This window comes from Pinus tabuliformis, chromosome 4_2 (assembly GCF_031772625.1).
Source record: "Pinus tabuliformis cultivar Carrire ecotype Pingquan chromosome 4_2, CPIR1, whole genome shotgun sequence".
NCBI lineage: Eukaryota > Viridiplantae > Streptophyta > Pinopsida > Pinales > Pinaceae > Pinus > Pinus tabuliformis.
In genome coordinates this window covers 951,117,117-951,129,212 of record NC_142304.1, presented here as the reverse complement: position 1 = coordinate 951,129,212, position 12,096 = coordinate 951,117,117, and positions in this window count along the sequence as shown.

Genomic DNA, 12,096 nt, shown 5'->3' with positions numbered 1-12,096 from the left:
AGAAAATAATTATGTCAAAAAATTTTCAGTGAAAATGGATCTTTGTCACTTACTATTATCCTTAGATTTACATGAAGCTTTTGCATTGTTTCCAGAAATGTAGTAGCAATTTTGTTGGCTTTAAAAGGATGAGATAATGCACAAAATTGTGCATACTTGGTAAGTCTATCAACTACCACCATGCTGAAACTCTTTCCTTCAGACTTTGGTAAACCCGTGATAAAATCCATTGATGCCTCCTCCCAACGCTGACTTGGAATGGCTAAAGGTTGGAGCAGACCCGGGGTATTAACTATCTCAACTTTATTTTTGTTGAAAAACCAAACATTCTGCCACAAATTTCTAGATATCAGAGAGGTGTGGAATTCCGAAAGAATATAATAGATCTTTGTACCATAATGAATCAATTTTCCAGCTAAATGTTTCATATGTACTCGGATCTTGCTGCAACTTTTGAATGAGTGACCACACCTCTTCATCATTCTTCCATTCATACCTTGCTTCATTTATCCACTTAGTTTGTATAAGAGAAATGGCACAAAGAAAAGCTTCCACATCCTCACCATTTCTTGAGAGTGCATCTACAACAACATTTTGCCTCCCTATTTTGTAGATGATTTCAAAGTCATAACCCAACATCTTTGTCACCCATTTTTTCTACTCTTTTGAAGATAATATTTCTTCCAAAAAGTATTTAAGACTACCATGATCTGTTTTTACCTTGAAGTTTCTTACCTTTAGGTAACATCGCCATTGCTTTAGTGCATGTAGTATTGCCAACATTTCCTTCTCATAAATAGGTTTTTGTAAATACTTTCCTTTGATCTATTGAATTTCGAAAGAAATGGGTCTTCCTTCTTGCATTAAAAGTTGAGCATGTGTTCTAGATCTTCGCTGCCTTGTTTATGAACCGTACACATCAAAGTGTCATAGAAACCCCTTCGTGGAAGGTGATCCCAGGTTAAGATTCAACCCCTACACATTAGCCATAGGAAATGGGCCACCTTTGGCCACCAACTTCCTTTCAAAATCTTCTTCCAAATAATGTTATGGCAACCCAGATCACATCCTATCTTGAGATCATAAGCCTCTTTGATAGTAAAGGTTCCTTTTGTGGTGTATCCTCATTAGAGGACATTTGGTCCATTTAGAATGGATAGCTTTCTAGAATTTAATTCTCTGTCTAGTTGACTCCATTGTTCTGACTCGAGTGCCTGTGACCACTCCTCGCACTCCTTCTATTTCCTCCATCCTTCACTATCCTGTTCATCTTTCCAAAATTTATCAACTATATATATCTATATATATATATCTTAATAGATTCAACTTCCTTTTTTCAGTATATATTCATGAAATTCAGTATTCAACTTCCCTTTATCCAAGGTACCACAGACAAGATTGCTCGAATTTCAAGGAAGCATAAGATCTATTCTACTTTTATACCCTTGAACACTATTTGTAGCTCCCTTAGATCATTCAAAGACCTGTTGGATCCAAAAGACATGAAAGGTTTTTATTTAGTCACATGTTTATGTGCGACTCCCTACATTGGAGAAACAAGTGTATCTATAAATAAAAGGATTTATGAGCATGCAACTGATATCAGACATTGTAGGACATGCTCCTTAGCTTTGGCAGAACATGCTGACAATTCTAAACACCACGTTTGTTTAGATGATTCTTGTGTCATTTCAAGGATTGACCACTTCTGTCACTGTAAGTTGAGGGAGGCTATCAAAATTGAAAAAAGGACTATCACATTGAATAGGGATGATGGGTAGAATATTAGTTGATGCTAGATCTTATCTCTTTTTCCCTAATTTAATGCCCTTCCCCTTCTCCTTTCTATCTTAGTGTTGTTTTGCCTTCTTTTAATTTGATTCTTGAATGTTTTTCTTTTTCTTGATTTCTTTTTTTCATTGTTCCCTTGATCTTGTCTTATTTTAGTTTACTTATTTATAATTAATTTATACTTATTATTATTATTATTAATGATATTCATATTTATTTATTTATTATTATTATTATTATTATTATTAGTTTATTTATTTACTTATTTATTTTCGAAATCATATCAATATATTAACAACATATTGTTATAAACATTTTTATTAGGACTAGATTTAGTAATTTCTTTGTAATTTAGTTATTTATTTATTTATTTTCACAATTATTAGCATTATATCAAAGAAATAATATTAATTCAAACTAATAATATTAAATCAGAGTAATATTTTTGAAATTATATCAAAATATCAATAACATATTATTATAAACATCTTTATTAACACTAGATTTAGTAATTATTTTTATATTAATTTTGTAACTTATATATTTATTATTTTATTAATTATATAACATCCATCCTATTTAATTTATCAATTCCTTTAACGTTCATTTCTCTAGTCGTTTTTCATCTCTACAATATATAATTGTTGGTTGGATCAATACTTTGATCCAAGTCCTGATGATGAACCACACTCAGTGGTTTGGAACGCGTCGACAACAAAAATTGAAATGTGATTTACCAAAAGTATTCTTGCATAACTAACAAGATTATGCTTGAAATGCTTAACTAGCAAATCATTTTGTGCTTTCATATCTTTGCTTCCAAGACTTGCTACACATTATCTAAGTATCTTGACAGAAGTGTTATCTCCAAAAGCAACATTGTCTCTTCATTCTTTTAGGCTGACAATTTTGTTTTTATCTCCAGTCATATGTGTCAAGAATCCACTATATATGTACCATTCATCTTTTTTATCTTCAACAATGTATAACCACCCTTCCCATATTTACTGCATTTCACTGGTTTGCTAGGGTAAACATGAGACGAAGAGTTACTATGACATGACCCAACCTCCTAGCTCTAGTTAAGGAAGTGGGGTCTAAAATCGACCACAAACTGACAACTCACAACATCCCTCAGGGCTACATGACACTTAAGGGCCAAAGAACCACCCCATATGACCAAAACCTGAGTTGGGGCTCCTTATCACAAAATTAACCCCCAACTGCATGCATAAAAAGGCCTCCATGAAGTTGAAGGCCTCTAACCACACTCACAAGCATGCTTGAGTGTGGTTGTGACCCAAATTATCCAACTTATAGGGTGCGGGTATGAGATCTGAGCCACAATTCCAAGTCAAGCTCCAGACCACTACCCAGGACTTCCTGAGACATCTCAGAATCATTAATGGCATGCCAACAAAGATAAACATAAAAAATTGAAGGTAGAACTTGACCTAGAATGCCTAGAACATTACAAAAAATTTGTCTAACACATGGAAAACATGTAAGCTACAGGTCATGAATGCATATCTAGCCATAAAATTCTAAAATTCATATGAGAATCACTGAGAATGCCCTATTTCCTCTCCATGTAGCTTCAACAACACTTATTAGTCCATACATTCATCAACCGATCATTAGATAAACACTTCATGACAAGAGCCATAGAAGATACACATCATATAAACAACATATAACTATAAAATAGGAAGCATGTAAATCATGATGACCCAGCCATAATATCATCAACATATTTCAAACATGTATACATGAATCACAACATAAGAATTAACTCTTATTAACCTATGAAATTACCAACCAAGTCAAGGACTTTAACATACCAGCCGACCATAGATTGGGTTGAACCAAATATCTCTTTCAACCAATCAACCTCGTGCATATTCCAAGCGTGAATGTGGGATCTCATGGAATAAACCAAAAAAAAATGAAACCAAGGCTTCCAAAGGCCAAACAACCTCAACCCTCAACCGATGATTCCAACTCAAGGTCGAACAACACTCACACCAACTAGATCAGTCTCTACCCATGTTGTTTAGGGCTCTAGGAACTAGTAATTCAACCCACAACCTTCCAAGGCTCTAGAGAGTTTGTCCAACCCATCTCTTGGGACTAGTAACTCAACTCACCAAGGGCTCTAGAGCATTTGTCCCAACCTAGGCTCCAAGACTAGTAACTCAACCCATGTTGTTCTAGGGCTTCTAGAGTATTTGTTTCAACCCATAACCATAAGGAATTATTAGCACCAACTAGAAAACAATCAAGTGGAAAAACCCAAAACACCATGGCTAACTAGGAAATGGTAAGGCAAGGCTAAAACCACTGTCAATATAGGAAAATTCCCATGCTAATGATAACATAACCCGAAAACAACATGCATCTATGATGCATCCATAAATCAGCAAGAAAATCACACATGTGACATGTTACCTGTAAAGCAATCAACTGTAGTTGTTGATCCACATGTCCCCTTATGTTCTCTTTCTTTCCCTTGCCTTCTTTCTCCAATCCAAGCGAACACTAGGGTGCTACAAGCATGCCCCAATAATTCTCTAAGTGTGCAAGAATATAAGACAATGAAAGAATATAAGAGAGATCCAAGCTAAAACTGAGAAAAGGTTGTGAACTGATCCCGAGAAGAATTTTTATCATTGAGACGTCCATTTTCTTCATTTTCCCTCATTTTTCCTTCAATTTCCTCCTCATGCAAATTTGTGACCTTTCATCTCCATTTTCTCCCATTTTCCTTTATTTTCATAAATAAATTTCACTTTTCCTTTGCCAATGCCTTTGCTAATTTCCATAGCCATTAATTGATCACCAGTGATACCCATCACTATGTTTTCCCCAGCATTCAACTTAGAATACGTGTTCTATTACCTTTTTTTTATTTTTTTATTTTTACACGAAAATCAACGAGGGGATATTACAAACACATCCCCCTTGGGGGAACACTATCCTCAGTGTTCAATGACACTTATAAACTAGAAAAATTACATGTTTCCCATGGAGCTTATAACATAGCTCGATACAACATTTACATCATATCATACTACTGAGACCATGAAAATCATACCATGAACACCATACCTCTTATTGGAGCTTTATAACAACTTGATGCAATATTTACATACATATGCATATATTAACATCACCAAAACACAACATCAAAACATATATCATAATACATCCACTCAACCGGAAAATATCAAAGGATACGTAGCCTACATCTTATTAGCCATCTCCCCTCTAGCTTAATTGGGCCTAAAGTGCTTTCTCTACACTTTAACTTGCTCGTTTTCTTAATTCCAGAGCATGAGCATATTTCCCCGCAAAATACACTAAGGTTTCGGCTGGAATTCTCCTTCTAGTTCCACCTACAATACAGACCAATCAATCACATGATCAACATCTTGGACATACTTCTTAAGCGATGACACATGGAAAACATCATGGAATTTCACTTTTGGAGGCAATGTAAGTTGATAGGAAACTAGTCCAATACTCTCAAGGATCTTAAAAGCCCTGCAATACTGAGGTGCCATCTTGGCACATGATCTAATCCTCAAGGAGCTCCTCTTGGGCTTGATGTGCAAGTACACATGTTCCTCAACCTCAAACTCCTTAAATATCCTATGTTGATCTTCATAACTCTTCTTCCTATCATGTGTTTCCTTTAGATTCTTCTTGATAACCTCCATTTTTTATTCCGTCTCTGCTAACATATCCAATCCAATCAATACCATTTTCACTGGATCACTCCAATTGATGGGAGTACTACAACTCTGCCCATAAAGTATCACAAATAGACTCATCTTCCAATACTCTTGATACCCATTATTGTATGAAAACTCCACCAGTGTAAGGCAATCATCCCACTTCCTTTGCTTGTGCATAACATATATCCTCAAAATGTCCTCAACAATCTTGTTGACCCTCTCTGTTTATCCATATTTCTATTGATGACAAACTATACTAAAATCCAACTCTATCCCCAAACCTGCAAAAACATCTTTCCAAAACCCGGAAGTGAACTTAGCATCTCCTTCTGACATAATATCCTTAGGAATACCATGTAACCTCACTATCAACTTGATGAAGACTTGGGCTACCTCACTAGCTAAATTTTATCTTAATAGGACTAAAGACTTATAAAAACCCAAAAAAGTAAAACCTTTTTACCATTTGTGATTTTCACCCTTTGAGAGTGATAAAGTGCATTTTTCACCAAGAACTTCAGAGGTTGATTTTGGGCAAACCGTTAGACCAAATCGCAAGCCGTCTTCTACAGGTAAATCATCCCTCCGATATCTTCATATTATTGGTTTTTATTTTTCATTTCGACTGTGTATTTTTGTTTTTGGGGAGGTGTTTCAAATTAAAAATCGCCCTCGGTGTGCGCATTTCACCCTTATCGGGTATGTGCACACCAACTAGGTTTTTTACACTGGAAAACAAGATGTGCACAATTTCTATGCCTAGAACTACGCAAAAACACACTTTCTACCTCATGTAGTTGCACAGAGAGCTCAAGGAATAAAAATGTAATTGAAAACACTCAAATTTCTTGTAAACTTTTACCACAATTCTTTGTAATGATCCTCCACGTTTGTTTGCATTTGTTTGAGCCGCAAAAATGGAGTGGAGAGAGAGTGAACATGAAGAACAAGAAATAGCTACTCTACACCATCGATAGATAATACATGCACACACAAACTGTGGCCTCTATACGTTTTTCACTATTCCTGACATGAAGGCCAAACTAGACATGCTGGAGTGGATAGTGAGAAAGTGGAATGTACAGGAAGAATTCTTTGCGATTGGAGACCATAGGCTCACTATCGATGTCAATGACATTTACTTATTATTTGGGCTCCCAAGCCATGGAGTGGAGATTTCTCTGGATGGACATAGATGAGGTAGTGAAAGAAATGCCACCTCTCTAGTGCAACATTGCTTTCGAGGAGTTGCTCTCAAGGATGGAAGAATTGATATCAAAACTATAGAGAGGATTCCTTTGAGAGCTACTGGGTTCACTATTCACGACTATGAGGAAATGTCTCTCTTCATGTGATTACAAAGGACTCATATGAAAAAAGTCGTAGAGTGCATGTGACCTATAATATTCAATTGGTGAGAAGTGGTAGTTGCCAATCTGAAAGGGAAACTAACTAGACTCAAAACTGAAGAACTCAATAATTTTGGGTATGGTTCCTTTGTCATCTCTTTTTATCTCGAGTAGGTCCCTCTCCTCACTCCATAGGTAGCCATAGAGAGAGGAGGACCTTGAGATCCTCGCATGCTGAAGTGGGTCACACTAATGGCATGCCACAAAGGTTTTGAATGGCCAACGATCCGATATACTCCTGATTTCTTTAGGTGGATACAAAATAATATCATAATGTTTGAAGATTTTCCATATGCATGCATGGATTACACATGTGATCCAGGTATTCCATTTCCAACTGGGATGCAGTGGGGCGATCTAGGTAAAAACTTCACACTTTGGTTGTTTGTGAATTTTTCAATTTTTTGTTATTTTTTGGCATCCAAAACTAATTGTCTGAAATCATCATGCAGATGTGGGCCAATGAGACCTGTAGGGTTACACAGATATGACAGGCATGGTGAGCATCCAGTAGCTCCCACAATGGGGAACTCAGATGCAATAGAGGAATTGATTGAGATGGAGCACAACCTTGAGAGGTTAACCCTAGACATCCTAGATGTCGAGATTGATGACTTGCCTCTCCACTATCAGAGGCATATTGTGGGTATTCCTAAATATATTAGTAGATTGCTATTGTGAGTATCTCACGTTGTTGTGTGCTACCATGATCATCATGCATAGATTCTAGTATTAGGGCTTGATTGTTTCTTTCTGATGATGTATTGGCATGTCCAGATAATAAAGGACACGGAGCCCCATGTCTTTGGATGACATTTTTGTAAAAACCACACTTTTATAAACATTTGACTAATGAAAACTACTACTTATATTTCATTCTATCTTGTACCGATGAATATTTCTTTTGATTTCTTACAAATGTTTTAAAAACGCCAATTTAGCACATAATTAGCCAATGCATCAGTTAATGTGTTTGAACTTTTTGGAATGTGTTAATACTCAATATTATCAAACTCTCTCTCCAAGAGACAAACCCACAAAAATATTCTTAACATTGAAGCACTTCTAACTGAATAGACACTGTTCAAATATAATATTGTGAATTAAGAATATAGCTTAATGATCAATCGATGAATTCCAAATGAAATGGCATTAGATAATAGATCAATCATTTTGTTATACTCTGCAATGTTATTTGTTGTTCAACCATGGCATATCCCATAAATAGAAACTAACTCATATGTGGGCGAATAAATTACCTAGGCTGTGGAAGAGAAATTCCAAGAACTACGACTAGCACCGTCGACAAATCCAATGTAATTTTGAGGGAATGCAACATCTGCAAATGAAGTGTAAAAAAAGATAAGCAGGAGAAGCAGCAGAATATCATAAAGTTTGCTAAAAATTGCCACACATAGAATATGATACAACAATATACAAATTCTTCACTAAGCAATCTAAGCATAAATTTTCTTTAGGTAAAGAGCATTTTTTCTCTTTCCTAAAGGAATTTTTTCATAATCAACTAGCTCATAGGCCCCTTTTACCAATGCACTTTTACAATATAAGGGTCGTGCCACATGGGCTCGAGTTTACCATCACCTAACTTATTGGTCTTTTGATCATAGAACAAGACTAAATCCCCTTATGCATATGAACGAGGTTTTACATTTTGATCACACTGTGCCTTAACCTGTTTCTTTTGGGAGTCACTAGCTAATGCAACATCATGACGAGTTTCATCGAGTCGTGGTGAGTACATGAAACTTTCCTCCTCTAGAGAAGTGGTTGTTAATAGTTCAATTTCTAGTTTCAAAGACGATATTTCACATTCAATAGGTAAAACTGCTTCCAAGATTACTGTACTAGATTCAATACTGTCTACAATGCTATTCCTCAAAATCTCAGATTTGGTTTTGATCAAATTCCCCGATGCATTCGATTCTGATATGGCATACCAACTTAGGGAAAGAGCTCCTCGAGACTTAGAAGAAATGCAGAGTATAGCTGTTAGCGTTGAGGCCAACTTGATTTCTAAAGGAGCTCGAGCCAGAGCTGAAAGGAGGACACCCTTCAAAGAAGAACCTTCTACCTTTGAATAGAAATTAGACGCTATTATTAAAGGAATGGATAGACTTGGTGATAGAGTAGAAACAATTGAGAGGAAATCCCCTTGGGATGGTCAACCGAGCAATACTGGGAGAAATCCAAAATTCAGGAAAAACCAAAACCCTAATATCGGAAAGGCTGGGCCTGACCAAAACATTAGGCCCCCATTCCAGGAAAATTATGCTTAAGCCTCAACTTCTGATGAACCAACAGAAGATACTCAAATTAACTTAAAGGGCCTCAATGATGAACAACAAGTTTTCTTGACTCAAGACGACCAAGAAGCTCACACTCTTAAAAAATTTCAAACTCAACCAAGTGAATCATTTGATTTTAGGGAGGGATATGATACAGCCATTTATGAAGTCCACAAGCAATATAATCTGAGAAGTAGAGGAATAGATGTTCCTGAGGCCAATAAGCAGAAAGAAACCAAGCAGCCTAACAAAGCTAAGATCAATAACACACCTGTATAAGCCCTTCTTAGAACAGCTCCTAACCCAAATAATCCAAAAGTTGAAGATGTATCAGATAATCAATGACCTAACAGACAACCTTCCACTTCCACTCCTCCTAAAGGAGATGTGGAAGAACCTCCAAAAATTTACTGGGAAGCAACTTCAGCCCATAACACCACTCCTGAAAAAGACAAAAACACTGAAAATACAGCAGAAAAAGAGAATCTCACTATCCAAAATACAAAAACTCAAACTGAAAAACCTTTCAATCTTGAGATTGAAATAGGCAAATTAAAGATAGCCATTCCATTTTCAGAATTTGCTAAACATGATGCCTACAGAGATCAAATTTGCAGATCACTCCAAATTTCGGTGAACAAAGATTCAGTAAATGTCTTGGATGACCAGCCTGAATTAATTTTTGGCCCTGAGGTAAACGGAAAATCAGTAGATGGAGGGGTCCCTCCTTTCTATGTAAGTCTGAACATACATGATAAAATACTTCATAATGCCATGTTTGATTCTAGTGCTTCTCATAACTTAATGCCTAAATCTGTAATGGAGAAGTTGGACCTAGATATTACCAGGCCATACAAAGACTTATTTTCTTTTGATTCAAGCCAGGTCAGATGTCTAGGATTGATCAAAGATTTATGTGTATCATTAGTTCAATACCCCGCCAAGACCATTTTAATGGACATAGTGGTAGCTGATATTCCACCAAAATATGGCATGTTGTTGTCTAGATCTTGGGGTGAAAAGCTCCAAGGATCTTTACAGTTGGACATGTCCTATGCTACTATTTCAGTATTTGGTCAACCAAAGAGATTGTACCGAGAAACTTTAATGAAATATGTGGTAAGTAGCCAGGAGAAACCCCAAAATTTTCCCATCTACTCCATGCACTCTGACATGGACTCCTTCATTCTCTACAATGCTGAAATTGATCCTCCAACTGATGTCAAGGTTTTAGCACTTGAACAAGAAGAAATTATAAACCAAAAGTCTAGTGTTCAAATTCAAGAAATTTCTGAGAACAATGATATATCAGACACTCGAGAGAAACTAGATGAAACTAAAGAAACATATCTTCCTATCAAGCAGATTACTGAAACTCCTGATACCAATTATGAACATGAAATTCTCTGGTACTTAGAATTTGATGGTTCAGTTAATAAATTAGGGGCAGGAGCAGGGATTTGGGTACACAATCTAGAAAATGATCATGCTGAAGGGCATGCTTACAGATTAAACTTTAGATGCACCAATAATATGGCTGAATATGAAGCCCTGTTGCTAGGACTTAAATTGATCAAAAGTTTAGGGGCAATCAGGGTATCAGTTTTGGGAGACTCTGATTTAGTCATTCAACAGATAAAAGGGAACTTCCTCACAAATGATCCCAGATTAAGATCTTACAAAGGAAAAGCGATTGAGATCCTTGATACATTTCTCGAAACACAGCTTGCCAAAATTCGAAGAAAACATAATTTGCATGCTCATAGCTTGGCAACATTTGCTAGCACTTGTAAATTACCATTTGAACCCAATCATCAGTTTACAGCTGAGATTAGACACAGGCTAGCCATACCTGACAATGTAAAGAACTGGCAAGTGTTTGACAATGATATTCAGATTAACAATTTCTTGACCCTAGAAGAAGAGTTTTCTAGCACTAATATAGACACGAACACTGTTGGTGAGGTTGATCAAATAGATAAAATGGAAACAGACATTTCAGCAAAAAGTGAAACTCAAATGCTTCACCCAACAAAATTTACCAATAAAAAATTGCAAGATCTTAAAGAAGCAGACATCGATGAGATTATCGGAGGAGAATCTGAAGTTATTAATTTAAAAGACAATTATTTGCCCAACGGATTAACTCCTTTGGAAAATTTCTTTGATTCTAATGATATCCCAACGAAACCCAAAATGCAACCTCCAAAAGCAGACATTGAAGACTGTAACATAGGAACTGAAGAAAATCCAAAAATGATAAAATTATCCAAAACGTTGCCCCCTGATCAAAAGCTTAAATATATTGAACTCATCAAAGAATTCCAGGATGTTTTTGCCTGGAACTATGAAGATTTGAAATCATATGACACCTCTGTAATTCAACATACAATACCCCTCAAGGAAAATCAAAAACCATTCAAGCAAAAGCTCAGAAGAATTAACCCTGTACTACTCCCCTTAATTGAAAAAGAAATCAAACTAATGTATGAAGCAGGGATGATTTGCTCCTATCAGGTTTTCTGTTAAACACACATGGACAGCACAAAAGATATGAAAGATAAATCATGCAGTACATTTTTTTATTAACAATAGATATACATTTATAGTACAAATATGTGACTCTTGGGTTTCAGATCCCAAGGTCTCTTGGACTCCTTTTGTCCATTCGACTTCCACACTAACCCACTTAGGATTAGGTGTCCAACGTTCCCCCCCTTAATCCGAAGGGTTATGTATGAGTCCAAGAAGAGAGCTGTAATACAAAATGTGCAAAAAATGCATGGCAGCACTAGGTTGAATGTGCTCTATGAAATGTTGGTAAAAAGGGCGGTGGTTTAAGGATGACCACCA